At 38.7% G+C, this 18,285-nt stretch overlaps 1 protein-coding gene across 2 annotated transcripts in view; it reads right to left on the minus strand.

Moving 5' to 3' along the window:
• LOC108133719 (scavenger receptor class B member 1) overlaps window positions 1-18,285 on the minus strand; it is a 128,906-nt gene that overhangs the window by 81,703 nt on the left and 28,918 nt on the right. The window contains exon 1 of one of the 2 annotated variants that reach the window (XM_070277842.1): window positions 13,044-13,061. The exons of the other annotated variant lie outside the window; for it this stretch is intronic. The gene's annotated coding sequence lies outside the window, so the exon portion shown is untranslated. Of the gene's footprint in view, window positions 1-13,043; window positions 13,062-18,285 lie in introns of those variants that run through there. 2 annotated transcript variants of the gene reach the window in all.

An 18,285-nucleotide genomic window follows, 5' to 3' on the forward strand; every position in this document is an offset into this window, starting at 1 on the left:
GATTTGTTCACCCAGTTTTTGGCCAGAGAACATTTTCGTCCAAAAACATCAGCCTAGTACTGTAAAGAAAAATGTTTTAAAACCAGTGGGAGTGAAACTTCCACATATTAGAACCACTGACCAACCTTCCACCTCTTCTTCGTCCACTAACCCAAAAAACTAGTATCGCCACTAACACTTACATATCAGAATACTAGGGGGCTATGAAGCAAACTCCCCAAACTATATTCTGATAGTTCTTTCTTTGCATTCCACAGTATAGCCTTTACAGAAACTTGGTTAAATCCGGATATCTTTAGCTCCGAAGTTTTTCCAAGTAAGTACACCACTTTTAGACGGTATCGACCTCAGCGAAGGGGGGGTGGAGTCCTCATTTCGGTAGACTCTACTCTTGTTTCTGAAGAGGTGAAATCCCAAGAGTTTGGTGACATAGAATTTATTTGCGTTAAAATCACTGTCCGTGAAATCTTTATACATAACATGTTCATATATACCTCCTATGTCTGAACCGCCTACATATTGACAGCATTTGTCCTCTATTCGACACGGGTTTAATCTTGTGACGGATCGTGACCAACTCTTAGCGGTGGGCGACTTTAATATCCCAGAATTAAAGTGATCCAACGTCGATAACTCACCATCTTTGTCCCTTATCACTCACCATGACTTCACCGCGGGCATGTTTGACATGTCCCTAGGTCAGATTAACCATGTTAGAAATTCGCTAGGTCGGCTTTTAGACTTATGTTTTGTATCTGATCCTGATGGTACTGCTCTCTCCAGAGCTTTTCCCCTTTCAACCCCAGAGGATCCATATCACCCCACGCTGGAGGTCTCAATCGAAATCGAAACCACTCCTGGTATCGATCAGATATCTCCGAGCGTGGTAAATACTACTAGCTCGGTCGAATTTTACCGTGCATTACGCTGAATGTTATAGGTATTATATTGACCGCTGCCGGATACAATTTACTCAGGATCCAAAGCAGTTTTTTAATTTTATAAACACTAAGCGTAAACACGTATCTTTTTTACCCCTGCTTACGTTTGAAAATTCCTCTGCGACTTCTGATCAGGCCATTGCCGATCTATTCGCAAAATTTTTTCAAACAACTTATTCTCCTCCTAAATTGACTGATCAGCCTTACGCCTATAACATTCAAGCAGCAAATCTTATTTTCTCTCCGTTTTTTTCTGATAACAACTTATTATATGGTCTTTTAAGGGTCAAACCCATTTATTCGCCAGGCCCCGACGGAGTACCAGGCTGTGTGCTAAAATACTGCGCCCGGGCTCTGTGCAAACCTCTTCTAAGACTTTTCAACTTATCTTTGGAAACCTCGATTTTTCCCCTTAAGTGGAAGGAATCATTCACAATTCCCCTACATAAAAAAGGGAAAAAGTCCGAAGCTGCCAACTACAGAGGCATCTCTAAGTTGTCGGCAATTCCAAAGTTATTTGAAAAATTAATTACACCTCATTTGCAACACCTTTGCTCTTCGATTATCACTCCTTGTCAGCATGGCTTTATTAAGCGTCGCTCCACCACCACAAACTTATTGGAGTTGACATCCTTTGTCATAGATGGCTTTTGTAAAGGATATCAAACCGATGTAATTTACACAGACTTCAGCAAAGCATTTGATTCAGTTTATCACTCACTCATGTTGAGTAAACTGAATATGCTGGGTTTTCCTAAAGACTTCATGTGTCTGGGCTCACCAATATGGAGCACATAAGGACCGCATAGAATCCGTACAAAAGCACTTTTTAATATTTGCACTTAGAGGTCTATACTGGGATGCAAATCTTCAGCTTCCATCCTACAGTAGCAGACTTTTACTTATAAACTTACCTAGCTTTACAAATCGTAGGACAATGCTTGGTGTAGTTTTTCTGCATAACCTTATTAACCGGGATGTAGAAAGCCAGCATTTACTAACACGCTTAAATTTTAACATTCCTATTAGAAGGACTCGAAACTTTAGTCCTCTGTTCCTTAGCCGTTGTAGTTCGACACATGCACTGCATGACCCTTTTGGGGTATTATGTTCGAACTATAATGGTCTCTACTCTATAACATCTCTATCCTGTCCCTCAAATTTAAAATATAGAATTTTAAATTTCCTTACTTACTCCTCCTAGCTTAATAAATTACAAAAAGCTTAATTTACCATATACTTACAAATCGTTTCTCGAGCGCCCCTCGGTCGTCTGGGCCTCTAAGCTTTATGATGAATACAGGAATGCTAGCTGATGCTCTTATTGATGCACAAGCCAATCCCAAATTCTAAACGACCGCAAAAAAAAATTTATCGTTAATACGTATTTCCTTTCTTACATCTGATCGACTACTCTCGGCTTCGGCAAGCTACAGAAGGCTTATCGAAATTCTACATTTTACTAAAGTGGTCAGAAATCCGTCAACAATGATTCTAATTTATACATCCAAAAATGCGAATTCGGTGAATCCGTCGCGTGTACCTGTCTTGCTGGCTTTGCAACAACTGCTCACATATTAAATGTGCTGGAGGTAGACACAATAGACGGATAAGTGATCTTATCAATAAGAAGATTGGCTTGACGTGGTCTTGTATCGCTTGCAGAGAAATTGAGTCTGCGATGCGGACTTTTATAAAGCAGACAAGAAATGGTTTTCTTGATAGTTGCAAGCAATATTGACCCTTAATCAGCAATTCCTTGCACTTGAAACCAAATTCCTTGGTCTTAAATTTTAAAGCGAGTCTCCAAGAAGAAAAATTCTAAAGAATAACCTGCTGACTGTCAATTTAATATGTTACCCTACTTCCTATGTGATACAAGTCGATAAATTTTCGACGCCAAATATTTTACCCTCGCCTATTTGCCTACCTACTGATGTCGTTCCAGTACCAAGAGGCTCCATGTTGAGCCTTCCAGCAGGGCAGACTTATATTGATCCCTAGCATAAAGAGAGTAGTTCACCGAGTCTTGGAATGAAAATGAGTAAGAATCTGGAGACATCTTTCAATTTGAAGCCCCCATTCGTTGGACTATCGGTTGTCCTGCTGTTCTTGCTGTGCCCGTTCCAAGGCCGTTGACTGGTGTGGCACCTGAAGTTGGGTCTGAAACGCTGAAAGCGGTTTACGCTGAAAGCGGTTTACGCTGAAAGCGGTTGTTCCCCTTTTGTTGGACGCCACTGTTGATAATGTTAGGAATTTTGTTAAGCTACGCTTCCGCATCTATATTTTTTATGAAGATAACTTTTTCCAACGCAATTCCTGAGAACATTTTTCTCAGTGGAAACATTTTGATTTTTAATTATGGGCTGTCAAATGAGTCAAAACGGGAGCAAATGAGAGAATTTCTAAACAAATTTAAGAGGTCTCACACTCTCAGTGTGGCGGCAGCGCTGCGGCAGAATTTCCTACCCTATGCACGCTTGCTATAGAAAGTGAGAGTTTTCCCCCCACTGGTTTAAAGGTTAATATTTATATGCAATCTAAGATTTCTACCCCAGAAGATGGCAGCAAGTACATTTAAAAAATTCGCCAAAAAACGATGATCCAATAGCAAAGTTGGGCTAGTTTATTGCCAGACTGCTGTGGATAGCCATCAGTGACCGTTGATTATTGGGATCAAGGCTACAATGAGGACCATAAAATATACATTCTATACAAATCTCTTACATAAAAATGTTAAAACTAAGATGGTCGCCAGCCGCAAAAAATCATTTTACAAAAATGTTGTTTTTTTATTTTATTTTATTATTATGGCTCCAAAGGTGTAATCCACACCATCCCACAATGTACTGGCGAGAAGCGAAGGTAAACCAGATGGAGGAATCGCTAGCTTCTATAGAGACCGCTCACGGGAAGTTAAACTACAGTTTCATTTCTGTCATCATAAAGGTATCTGACTCATGGGCCGACGCAACATCAGCCAACATTTAAGAGGAACTGGCCTCAGAGATTAAGGCTTGAGAGCTGTGAGGCAGCCTTCTTTCTTTCGCGTTCTTTCCTCCTTCGTATGGCTGTGGATGGACCCTTCGTGGAATCCAGGTTAATAAAAGAACGGGTCTCTGCACTAGAAACCAATTCAAGCTGCTAGCTGTTGCTTAAGAAGGTAAAACTAGAGCCAGCCTTCTTGCCAAATATCCATGTTTAGTCATTAAGATTTTTCAATGAAAAAAATCGACTCCAAAATAAAATAGATAAATTAAATAATAATAATAAAATCATAATCCTTATAAATATGTTAGTATGTTCATTTTTAAAGTAAGAATAAAATTATTGTAATATTATAAAAAGAACCAATTTTTATCTCCGTTACAAAAGGAGCCGCAATGTCAGCAGCGGATTCTATCTGATTGACCCCGAAATAGTGTTGTCCTTAAAATTTTCATAGATCGTAAATTTTTCTTTCCGGTTTGCTTTTTTTGTTTTGGTTTTTTTTGCACTTTTTTTATAATAATAAGCGCGTAGGCCTCGAGATATAGAATCTAACACCATCACCCCCTTTCTGACGGGCCAGTAGCCGGAAATTATACGTGCGGCCATATCCAAGCACTCCAAAATCTTGCCTACAAAAGTTTACCCATTAAAGATTCTTTACTTATTATTTTTGGCGCCCAACGTGTCAGCATTATTTATTTTGTGGAAATATATGTCGCACTTAGTAACTAGACACACAAAATTGTAGTATGGCAATTTTCTATCTTTTTCTTCTATTTTCAGTCCATTTCTAAAGACTACAGGCTAACAGCTATTTGCTCGTTTGAGCAAATAAGTTTTTATCCTGCAGCCGGAATTGGACTGGATAATTTTTTGGACGACAAACGCAGCGGATTTACAGGGGCTAGTTTGACCAAAAAAATAATGGGGTTCGATTTGTTTTTAATTTCAAGGGTATCAAGCTAGGGACTAGATGCATAGGAATGCAGTGGAATTTGGTATAAGTAGCTGACCGCTGACCATGTCTGACATTCTTTTCATTTTAAATAAATAAAGAGCTATAAAGAGCGACCTGGAAAAGGAATGAGCATCGTTAATAGCATCGCCTCCTACCCACTTGACTTTGTAGACATTTAATTTTGTTTAGTTTTTCTTAAATTTAAATCTGTTGAAAGGACTATTTTAGCTATTTGGAAATAGGTTGTAAGGGTCCACTAGAAAGAGTTCTCGAATTCAATCTCGGTATCAAACGGAAATACAAGGTTTATGGGATTGGTGGTATTACCTTAGTCGGAAGATCAATTTTATTTATGAATCGTTTGATTATCGGTGGAAAACAAAATGTTAATAAATTAATAATACTTTAACAAAACTTCCCTTTCTTTCTTTTAAGCGAACGGTCGTGATTTTTTTGTGCGCACTGCGTTTATGACAAATATTGGTAAACCGGTGTTTACATACTTGTGAATTAAATCTTGTGAATCTTATTTATTATTATTTATTATTATTATTATTATTAACAATGATCTGTTATTTTTATATTATTATAACTAAAAGTAAGGATAAATTAAGTTAAAAGATATTCCATAATTTTGGATTTAATTACATCTAGGGATAGTTCAGGGGATAATAAATGGGACAATGAGTTAAAATTTTTACAAATGACGCGAAATGGATCGTGTTCCGCAAAATTAGACCTAGAAATCGGTAACCAAAGGGGTCGGGAGGATCGAGTTACTCTATTAGGCACAGAAAACATTAATTTTTCAAGAAGTACTTGTGAGTCAACCTGTCCAAGAATAAGCACATGAAGTAGCATAACCCCAGCACAAGTACGGCGGTCTTTTAAAGGAGGTAGGTTTAGTAGTTTTAACCGGCAATTATACGACGGGAGGGAAGTGGCAGTATCCCAGTTTAAGCTTTTTAAAGCAAATAGCAGAAACTGCTTTTGGACAGATACAACCATCCTTTGGTGAACAAAGTATTGAGGACTCCAAACGCTAGAGCAGTATTCCAAGATACGACGAACCAACGATACGTATAGAGTTTTAGTTGTGAAAGGATCATCAAATTCTTTAGACCAACGTTTGATAAAAGCTAGCACACCTCTGGCTTTATTAACTGTTAGTGATATGTGGTCGTTGAAGGACAACTTATTGTCAAAAATTACTCCAAGTTCGTAATTAGGAAAACACGATCTAAGACGTTATTCCCAAGAGAGTACGAAACGATGTGAGGCACACTCCGATTGAACGTCATAACCTTACACTTAGAGCAGTTAAGCAAAAGGAGATTGTTTGAGCACCACAAGAAGACTTCGTTAAGGTCTAGTTGCAGGTGTCTATGAAGGAAATGATCTGAGAAAGAAAGACATAACTTGACATCATCAGCGTACATAAATGTAGTAGCAAAGTTTACAATACTAGGTAAATCGTTGACAAAAAGGACAAACAGAAGAGGTCCTAAGTGACTACCTTGTGGGACACCAGATGAAACGCTTATAATCTGTGATGAACTGTTTTTAAACAAAACACGCTGCGTGCGTTTCGATAGATAAGAGGTCAACCACTGTACTATATGTGGAGAAAACCCCATAAGACACAGCTTATGAAGGAGGAGATGGTGGTTCACAGAGTCAAACGCTTTACTAAAGTCAGTGTATACCACACCAGTTTGCATGCGGCTCAGAAATCCTCTGTGGATAAACGAAGTGAATTCAAGACGGTTAGTTGTGGTAGAGCGATGCTTGACAAAACCATGCTGTGCAGTGGAAATAATGCTTTTACAAAAATGTTTCAGTTGGAAAGTAACCAGTTTCTCAAGCAGTTTGGGAATCGCAGATAGCTTACCAATCCCCCGGTAGTTCTCAATAAGTGCTTTAGAGCCTTTCTTATGAAGCGGAATAATAAAAGATTCGTCCCATCTCTTGGGAAGACATGCCAGCTCCAAGGATAGGTTGAATAAGATAGTGAGAGGATAGCAAAGGATATCAGAACAGTACCTTAGAACACAGCTAGGAACATTGTCAGGACCAGCAGAAAATGATATATATGATACATATTGACAAAAGAGTAGAAGGAGCTAGGATCATTACGAAAGTTTACCTTACAATTCCCGATATACTGCTTATAGAGTTGATCGTTGAGAATAATAATATGGTTGCGAACATAAAGAAAGTTTGACTGGTGGCACATCGATCCTGACTTAAGAAACTTTTTGTAAGCTCTGGATTTCCTGTTCTTAAGACGAGAAAGGTGTTTATAATACCATGGTGGTTTTGTAGACAATGATACTGGGACTTCCGGAACAAATTTGTTCAAGGCATTATGAATTATTTCGTAAAACGAATCCGTAGCTGCTTCAATTGAGTTTATAGATGAAAGAACATTCCAATCGATTTCAGCTAAATGATTCCGAAGGGCCATAAAATCAGTCTTTCTGAAGCATTTGAAACGAGGTTTAGCATTAAAGCAAGCATCATTGTGAGGCACATCAATTAACACCGATGCTAATAGTGTAGGGTGGTGAAGGTCTTCAGGAAGCGATAGCGGCGGGGACCGAATGACTGTCACAGAGGATGACACATTGGAAAAAATAAGGCCCAGAAATCTGCCATGAGTGTTATGAATTGGATTAATTTGGAGCAGGGCAAGATCGGTTAAGCCATCGATAAAGTCGTTATGACAACTGGAAAGCAAGGAATTGTCTACCTCAGACGGGATCCAGGAAATGATGGGACGGTTGAAATCTCCCATGATTAGGATTAAATCACGGTCCTTGGCCAACGAAAAAACAGACCTAATGGCATCAAGATGGTGAAAGTACACAATATCTTCAGCCTTCAGGAGGAATGTAGGAACAGGTCAGGAAAATATGAGACGAGCCAGTTAAAATTTTCACCGCAATGAACTCAATTCCGAACTCGTTCGTGAAAGGAATAATTTCAGAAGGGAACTCATTGGTAACAGCAATGAGGACACCACCTGCAAAAGTTGGACGATCCAATCGAAACACTATGAATTTGGAAACGAGAATTTCATAATCAGAGACAGAGGAGTTAAGCCAAGTTTCAGTAAGCACGATAGCATCAAAATCAAAAGAAGCACTCATTATAAAAAATTGGCTCAGCTTACCCAGAATACTTCTAACGTTTTGATAGCAGCAGGAAAATACTATGTTATTCAGTTTTTGAAGCAGTTTCTGCAGGGCTAGGATTCTGAGCGTCTTTTGCTAGGAATTCATGAATGATACTGTGCTCAGGCCAAGCTACAGGATCAAGTGCTTTTTCAAGGTAGGAATCAGGTAGAACTATTTTTAAAGAAGAAATAGAACGCTTATGCTTAAAGTTAAACTTAAAAACAGCTGTTTCATTAGGAGCTACCTTAAGATGGCTTAACAGGTGACTCCTGACATCATCAACAGTAGCATCCGGCATAGCATCCGGAGACATCACATTGCACATTCACATTGCACAGCTAGAGCAGAGGGTAGGTTTTCCAACGATGGGGGTTGTCCAACGATGTCCAACGATGGGGGTTGTCCAACGATGTCCAACGATGGAGGCTCCAAGATGAGAGGTGGCTCGAGATTTGTACTTGGTACGCTGGTCGCTTCTTGCAAGGGATAAATATTAGAGTGCCCTGAAGGAAGGCTCATCAAGTCCCTTGGTACTGGAACAGCATAAGTAGGTAGACAAGTAGGCGACGGTAAAATGTTTGGTGTTGAAAATTCATCGACTTGTACAGCATGGGATGTAGGGGTATTCATTAATTTAGCAGTCAGCAAGTTGTTGTTCGGAATTTTTCGTCTGGGGGATTCGCTTAACAACTTTAGCCCAAGGAATTGAGTTTCAAGAGCGAGGAATTGCTCATTAAGGGCCGAGAATTGCTTGCGGACATCTAGGAAACCATTTCGCGTCTGTTTCATAAAAGTCCGCATCTCTGACTCAATTTCTCTGCAAGCGATGCAAGACCATGTCAGGCCAATTTTCTTGTTGATAAGGTCACTTATCCGTCCATTGTGTCCTCCTCCAGCACATTTAATATGTGAGCAGTTATTGCAGAGCCAACAAGACAGGTCTGAGTCACCCGGGATGGTTCCACCAAATTCACATTTTTTTGCTGTGCAAGTAAGACTCATTTTTGACGGATTGCAGACCACTGTAGTGAAAAGAGATGTGCAACGAAGGTTCGGCGTCGTGAAGAACAACAAAGTCCACAGTAACTACGATGTAACGGGTTACGTCCGGAGAGTACAGCTCGGAGAGACTTATGTTGGAGAATATAGTTAAAGCGCAACAGAGATAACTTTAACCGATTAAATGTATAAATTGGAAATAAATAGTTTAATGAACTTATTAAGTCGAATTTATTTTTAGGGATTACTCGTTATATTTCCACTTGTCGCAAAAGGAGAAAGCTTGAGTTCAAGATCGAAAATAATTGCAAACTGGCAAGAGCGATCGAAGAAACACGTCCGGGTACGGCAAGTGAATATACAGAACTGAAAACTTTTGATGCCAAACTTATTCTATAGTTTATATATATGTATCTGGAAAGCAAAAGTGGATGTTGATAACTATAAGAGACAGAGTTCGTTAATGTTTTTGGAAAATGTTTCGATGCCAAATGGCTTATTTACACTACAAATCAAAAAACAGCCAAATAGGATAATTATAGAGGAGTTTTTAGTCTTTTTAGTCTGCTTTCCTACTGAATCGGTAGTATGGCCGTAGGTTTGTTTTTGTTGTTTTGCCCAAGCGCAAAAGTATGCAACAAAAATTGGTTTCTGATAATCCATATCTTTAAAGTTTAAACATTAAAGTTTAGTTAAATTGTGGGTGGAGTTTCGGGTACAGGGTACCGGGTATAATATTGTCGGAAAACTACTCTGTAGCTGTCCATTCTTGTTATGTTTTCACTTTCAGAATTTAACAGCGCCCTATTTCCAATTTTCTAGGCTTAAAAACGCGTAATTTTTCACATGTTTTGGGATGTAGCTTCAAAAAAAAAAAAATCCAGATTCTACCCTGTTCCTTGAAGTCAATTCGTACATTCAATTCAGGCTTCCAAATGACATCGCTTTTACTCATCACAGATATGAATCGTGAACTACAGTACGATATAATAGAAATGACAGGCATTGTTAGTCGCAATCTTCCACTACTTAATGACGAAAAAAAAATTATTTATGACCGCATTATGCTCGCAGATGCGGCAGGACAAGGAGGGTTTTTTTTATGCACCATGTGGAATTGGCAAAACATTCCTTATTTCGCTACTTTTTGCCGAGTTACAATAAAAAAAATTCTGGCATTGCAGCGACTTTATTACATGGAGGCTGACCAGCTTATTCAGCACTTAAGCAGCTGCCATTGAACATTCGAAATTATCAAGATGCAGTGTGCAACATAAAAATAAAAAACAATCGTCTATGGGCATAGTGCTAAAACAATGTAAAATAATTATTTTGGATGAATGCACTACGGCACGTAAAAATTCGCTTGAGGCATCGGATTGGACATTTAGGAATATAAAAAACAATGATAAACTATTCTTTCTCTTTGTTACTCCTTTTAGGTGATTTCAGACAAACTCTTCCCGTTATACCACGTTCAACGTACGCTAATTAATCAAAGCTTAAAATCATCGCGTAATATTGAAAATGTACAACTAACAAAGAATATGCGCGTTCAAATGCTTCGAGCCGAAATCCATCTGCCGACATTTTCTCTAAACAACTGTTAGATATTGGCGACGAGAAAGTTGCTGTACGTGAAAATACTGGAAAATATGTATGTACCAAAATAAATAAAAAAATAACAAGAAAAGCTTACTTCGAGCAGAGCCGAAGTTGATATACCCTTGCAGTTAAAACCGGATATATATCGCGAACATCGGATATAGTTGGCCGATCCTTATGAGAATATCATAATAAAACCTATTAATTACAATAAAATACATATCTAAAAAAAAATCCCAAGCTTCTTTCTTCAAAAAGACCAAAGTTGGTATTTCTAGCAAAAACCATTTCCGATCGTTCAGTTATATGACAGCTATAGTCGACCGATCCTTATGAAATTTGGCATGTCGTATTATTTTATTATTATTTGCCGTATTATTGCCAAAAATAGCTCTCATGTAAAATTTGAACTATCTAACTCCGAAAACAACAAATATTAAATGGCAGCTATAGGATATAGTCGGCCGATCCCGGCCGTTCCGACTTATATACTGCGTGCAAAGAAAAGAAGGGTGTGTGCAATGTTTCAAGTCGATAGCTTTAGAACTCTCGAAGTTTGCAAGTTTGCGTAGAAACAGACAGACGGACACACAAACATGCTCATATCAACTCAGGAGGTGATCCTGATCAAGAATATATATACTTTATAGGGTCGGAGATGTCTCCTTCACTGCGTTGCACACTTTTGGACATAATTATAATACCCTCTGCAAGGGTATAAAAACATCCTAGCCCTTCTAGAAGACAAAAATGGCAAAACAACTTTTGCCGGCGTTGCTATTACTACATAAAATGAGAAAAATTTCATTAAGAAATTATAAAAATTGATTAAGTTATAACGTTTTTTCCGCAAAAATTCAGTGCCGTAAAGCATAGTACTGAGTTGACGAAAATCCGCTGTCAAACGAGTGACAGCTGTCAAACTCCATATAAAACAAGAAAGGAAAGCTAACTTCGGGCGGAGCCGAAGTTTATATACCCTTGCATTTAAAACCGGATATATATCGCAAACATCGGATATAGTTGGCCGATCCTTATGGGAATAGGAATATATAATCCAATTTATTACAATACAAAATCTAAAAAAAGTCCCAAACTTCTATCTTCAAAAATACGAAAGTTGATATTTCTACCAAATACCATTTCCGATCGTTCAGTTATATGGCAGCTATGGGATATAGTCGGCCGATCCTAATGAAATTTGGTAGGTTGGATCAACTGACCAAGAATTAAATCTGTACTAAGTTCCAGCTTTCTATCTTCAAAAACACGAAAGTTGGGTCATTTCCGATCGTTCAGTTATATGGCAGCTATAGGATATAGTCGGCCGATCCTTATGAAATTTGGCATGTCGTATTATTTTGCCAAAAATAGCTCTCATGTCAAATTTGAACTCTCTAACTCTAAAAACACCAAAGTTATACCATTTCCGATCAATCAGTTATATGGCAGCTATAGGATATAGTCCGCCGATCCGGGCCGTTCCGACTTATATACTGCGTGCAAAGAAAAGAAGGGTGTGTGCAAAGTTTCAAGACGATAGCTTCAAAACTGAGAGACTAGTTCGCGTAGAAACAGACAGACAGACGGACTGACGGACAGACAGACGGACAGACGGACATGCTCATATCAACTCAGGAGGTGATCCTGATCAAGAATATATATACTTTAAAGGGTCGGAGATGTCTCCTTCACTGCGTTGCACACTTTTGACCAAAATTATAATACCCTCTGCAAGGGTATAAAAACGGTGTAAAAAAGGAAGAAGAAGAAATTTTTGCCTTCTAGATTTTCCGGGTACTGAGTTGACGAAAATTTTTGTTATCGATTTTAATCGTGTTGCCGGATCAAAAAAAATAAACAGCTGCTCTCGGGGAGTTAAAAAAAATATTTTCATTTATTTCTATAGGTGTGACATGGAGGGTCAATTGATCAAACAAAAAAATAGTCGGCCCGAAAAATTTTCGACGCGCCAGGACAAATTAAAATTAATTTCTTAATTTTCTTTTAATTCCATAAAATGGCATTGAAATGATTTGTGATTGATTTTGATTTTGACCCAGTTTTCTCTATCTTAATCAGCTCCTTAGCGGCGAAATACATAAACAAAACACCAACATCCAATCGTTTTGAATTCATTTTTGCTTATTGGTTTTTTGTTTACAAACAACAGCTGTTCAGTATTACCTTATTTCTTAATTTTTTTGGTCACACTAGCTCGGTAGCTGAATAAAGTGCAATATCGTTATCGGATTTTCAACAGCGGATTTTCATCAACTCAGTACTAGTACTGCTTAAGTGCATAAAAGAAAGGAATAAGCGCATGGAAAGGGCACTCTATAAACTAGGGTCAGTAAAAGAATTACTTACTTTAGACCCCATGACAGGGTCATTAAAAGAACTACCACGGTTGAATTCAATTTTTACTTAGTTTATTTATTTCAATATTATAATTCTTATTCTGTTCTATTATTACAACCTATTTTTGTTCTGTAACTGGAGTTTTTAAAATGGCGCTTCTTTGACAGAAAATCGTTTTCTTAATTGGTCCTCAGCAGGACCAGTTCCACCGACAACTTTTATTGCTTCTGGAAATGAAAAGGATAAGAAAAGTTAGCACTTTCTTGTTTTTTGTATAAAAAATAGTTTTAAACATTTGAAATGTTCATTTCATTAATTACACAGTGCGAAAATAATTGGAGGAACTTTTAAAGTGACAAAGTAGGAATTTTTTATTAGGTCGAATATAGAACACAACCTTGTTTAAAATATTTGTAACATCCTCAAAATCTTGATTTATAAACGCGTTATCCGCGATAAACGCGTAATTTTAAACCGATTTTAAAACTCAACGTTTTTAAATAGTTGAAGGTTGTAGATTTAAAAAAAAAAATTTATCTTTAATTTTTTTAAACAAAAAAGAATACAATTTATACACAAGAAACGAAAATCTTTGCATTTTTGTCGTGTTTTTCAGATTTTGACGCCATTTTTTCAGTACAACTTACAACAAATGGTATCATTTTTAACACACATCAATATTGTCTTATTAATCCTGAAAAAACGAGATCAATTTTATTACAAAGTTATGAAAATTGTTGAAGTTATACCGCTTTTTTCGTGGGTGTTCAAACACGGTTTTGTGCTATATTCGACCTAATAAAGAACTTCTACTATGTATCTTTAAAAGTTCCAAATTACTGTCTCACTTATTATTATTAGTTTTTAATAAATTGATTAATTTATTCAAATAACAATTTTTGAAGTTCGGTAATTTTAAACAAATTTAATAATATCTACCAGGTTCGTATATCAGGTAATATCAGGTTCGTTCGCGAACGTCGGCGAGTGCAGACGTGCTTTCTTTTTGTCTTCTGATCGTGCAACGAAAATTAAACAAAAACTAAGCATAGTGCAGTGCAAGCTCTAAACAAAAATACACAGTGGGCGAAAAGACGCTTAGTGCGATGAACTTCGTACTTTTTTGTGTAAATAAGAAAAAATAAGAAAATCAAAAACATTAAGCTATGAGTGAATTCGACACTCATACGGTGCTCCAACGTCAGCAAGACGAGCGTCGACTCTCCTTGCTACGTAACAACGCATACCACTCATTTGTGTCAACGCAAGACAACGCGACCGCAAACCCAACAAAAAATAACCAACCGCGATCAATAACCCCAACCCCGAGTAATGAACTCTATCCAACATCGCAAGGCAGGGCGCGTTCTTGCTCTCCTGCGCTCTCGTTGGATAAAACCCCATACCCTTCCCTCATGCCTGCCTGCATAGCCACGGTCACCAGCACAGTGACGTCATTAGCAACTGCAACGGCAACTATTACAACAACTACAATGGTATCGACTGCTCGCGCAATACCATCTACAGTAATATCGGAAACTGCAGTGCAAGCAAACAATGCAGCACCTTACACCAGCGTGCCCCCTTCAAAACAACGTTCGGCCGTACAGACAGGTATGGATCGCTACATACAAATAAAACGAAAGCTTAGCCCGCAGAACTCTAGACTTGGTAACTCTGCTAAAATAATTCGAGGCACCTCAAAACAAGCTACAATAGAGAAGCCCATAGAAGCAAACAGATTTGCTATTTTGGCAGACAAATCCGATGATACACCTCCTGAAGTCATCGTAGGGGACAATAAAAAGCCTAAGCCGCCACCGATTTACATCCGAGAGAAAAGTTCGAATACTCTCGTAAACTCGATACTGAATCTAATAGGACCAGACAATTTCCACATAATTCCATTAACAAAGGGAAATATTCATGAAACTAAAGTTCAGACTAATACGGAAGCAAACTACAGAATTCTGTCAAAGTATCTAAACGACAATAATAAAAACTTCTACACATACCAATTAAAAAGCAGTAAGAATTCTGTCAAAGTATCTAAACGACAATAATAAAAACTTCTACACGTACCAATTAAAAAGCAGTAAGGGCCAGCAAGTAGTACTAAAAGGTATCGAGCCGGAAGTAACACCAGATGAAGTTACAAGAGCACTGATGGAGAAAGGTTTTAGTGTAAAAAATGTTAGTAACATTTTGAATAGAGAAAGAAAGCCTCAACCTCTTTTCAAGGTAGAACTTGAACCCGAAACCAAATCCAAGCCTCTGAAAAAAAAATGAAGTGCATCCAATTTTTACTCTCCAGTTCCTACTACACCGCAGAATTACGGTAGAGGAGCCGCATAAAAGAAATGGACCGGTGCAGTGTAATAATTGTCAGGAATATGGCCACACAAGGTCTTATTGCACGCTTCGTCCAGTATGCGTTGCTTGTGGAGACCTTCATGAATCTCACAAATGCCCAAAAAATAAAGAGGATCCCAGCAGCAAAAAGTGCGTAAACTGTGGAGGCAACCATACGGCTAACTACAGGGGCTGTCCAGTCTACAAGGAACTGAAAAGCCGCACACACCAAAGAGTGACCACTGCTCACTCACATACACCACCTATGAAATCTACACGTAATGTCATCCCCCCTTCAGCTGTTAAATCTTTAGTCAATAATGAGGTCACCGACAAATCCGCAAGCTATGCAACTGCTCCAAAATTGGGTTTTAAAAGTACCGCTCCCACCAATCCAAGATCATCAGTTCCCCCTCATCAACCAGAAGAAACGTCTACGAACAAACTTGAAACAATGATATGTAATCTTCAACAAAGTATGATGGAATTCATGTCATTCATGCAGACAACTATGCAAGATCTTATGCGAAACCAGAACGTTTTGATTGAGCTGCTTGTTGCTCAAAAACAGACTAAATAATCAATGGCTCCACTCCGTATAGCACTGTGGAACGAAAACGGCGTCTCACAGCGCAAACTCGAGTTAACTCAGTTCCTTATTAATTACCATATCGATGTAATGCTACTCGGAGAAACTCATCTTACAAATAAATATAATTTTCAAATTCGAGGCTATCTATTCTACAACACGAATCACCCAGACGGGAAAGCACATGGAGGCACTGGGGTTCTGATTAGAAATCGCATCAAGCACTGCTTCCACAACAGCTTCGCCACTAACTTCATGCAAGCTACATCAATAGATGTGCAAATGGATTCCAGATCTTTAAAGCTTGCCGCCGTATACTGTCCTCCTCGGTTCACAATATCAGAATCCCAATTCATGGAATATTTCAACTCTCTGAGCGAACAATTTATAGCAGCAGGAGACTTCAATGCCAAGCACACGCACTGGGGATCTCGACTTGTGACTCCTAAGGGAAGGCAGTTGTACAATGCAATAATAAAAGCAAGCAACAAGCTAGACTGTGTGTCACCTGGGACACCTACATATTGGCCAACAGATCCTAGAAAACTGCCAGACTTGATAGATTTTGCAGTCACAAAAAACATTCCTCGCAACCTGATAAGTGCCAACTCCTTACCAGATCTATCGTCCGATCACTCGCCTGTACTTTTTCATCTTAATCTACATCCAGTTGCGGTAGATAAACCATTCAGACTAACAACGAATAAAACCAATTGGCTTAAGTACAAAAAATATGTAAGTTCGCACATCGAGTTGAATCCACGTCTGAATGACGAAGCTGATATCAACTTATCCACAAACGCTCTTGAATCCGTCTTGGTCGCAGCAGCTCGCGTATCAACTCCACAAACCCCAAAAACATCGTACAATAAAAGATACACGAACGTTGAAATAGAGCAGCTCGTTCTAGCAAAGCGACGCTCACGGCGAGAATGGCAATCCAACAGATCACCAACCGCAAAACAAAATTTATAATGATACCAAAACCTGGCAAAGACCGCACAATTGCTTCATCATATAGACCAATTAGTTTACTAACGTGTCTATCAAAACTCTTTGAAAAATGCTTCTTGGCACACATTACCCTATATCTCAGAACACACTGCAAAATCCCGATTCATCAATTCGGTTTTCGAGAAAAACACGGAACCATTGAGCAAGTCAACCGCATAACCTCAGAAATCCGAAATACATTCGAACAAAGGGAGTACTGCACTGCGATATTTCTGGACGTATCACAAGCTTTCGACAGGGTATGGTTAGAAGGTCTAATGCACAAAATTATAGAAATGCTCCCAACCAACACTCACAAACTTCTGAAGTCATACCTATACAACAGGAAATTCTCAGTAAGATGTAATTCAGCCATGTTCAGCCTTGGACCAACACTCTACCTTATCTACACTGCGGACATCCCAACGAGCAGGAATCTAACCACATCCACTTTTGCAGATGACACAGCGATCCTAAGCCGCGCGAGATGCCCCAAGCAAGCAACGGCGCAACTTGCTACACATCTGGTGGCAGTGGAGAAATGGCTATCCGACTGGCGAATCAAAGTTAACGAACAAAAATGCAAACACGTAACGTTCACTCTTAACAGGCAAGACTGCCCTCCACTTACTCTTAACAACACAGTGGTTCCGATAGCAAATGTAGTAACATATCTTGGCGTACACCTCGATAGACGGCTTACCTGGCGCAGTCACATTGAAGCCAAAAGAACGCATTTAAAGCTCAAAGCCAACAGCCTCCACTGGCTTATCAATAGCCGTTCGCCCCTTAGCTTGGACTACAAGGTACTCCTATATAACACCGTCTTGTAACCAATCTGGATGTACGGCTCCCAGTTGTGGGGGAATGCCAGTAACAGCAGTGTGGATATAATGCAACGAACTCAGTCAAAAATTCTCAGAACCATCACCGGGGCCCCGTGGTACGTTCGGAATGAAAACATCCACAGGGACCTTCACATACCACTCGTCAGAGAAGAGATAGCACAAATCAAAACAAAGTACTACAACAGGCTATCAGTACATCCAAATCATCTCGCGAGAGCCCTCACGCGAGTTTCCAGCAGTTCTCGTCTTCGCCGCAACGACCTCCCAATCCAGCGCTAATTATTAGGACCACGTAGTCTCTATTCAGTTCAAAACAAACTGTTAGATATTGTATTATTTTAAGATTTGCAACCTTATTGTTAGACTCTTAAAGAGTGATCCAATAAAAACAAACTAAGCTTAAAAAAAAAATAAAATAATAATAATAATAATATCTACAAATCACATAACCAACTATATTCTTCAAACT

This window comes from Drosophila bipectinata, chromosome 2L (genome assembly GCF_030179905.1).
Source record: "Drosophila bipectinata strain 14024-0381.07 chromosome 2L, DbipHiC1v2, whole genome shotgun sequence".
In the NCBI taxonomy this organism is placed as follows: Eukaryota; Metazoa; Arthropoda; class Insecta; order Diptera; family Drosophilidae; genus Drosophila; species Drosophila bipectinata.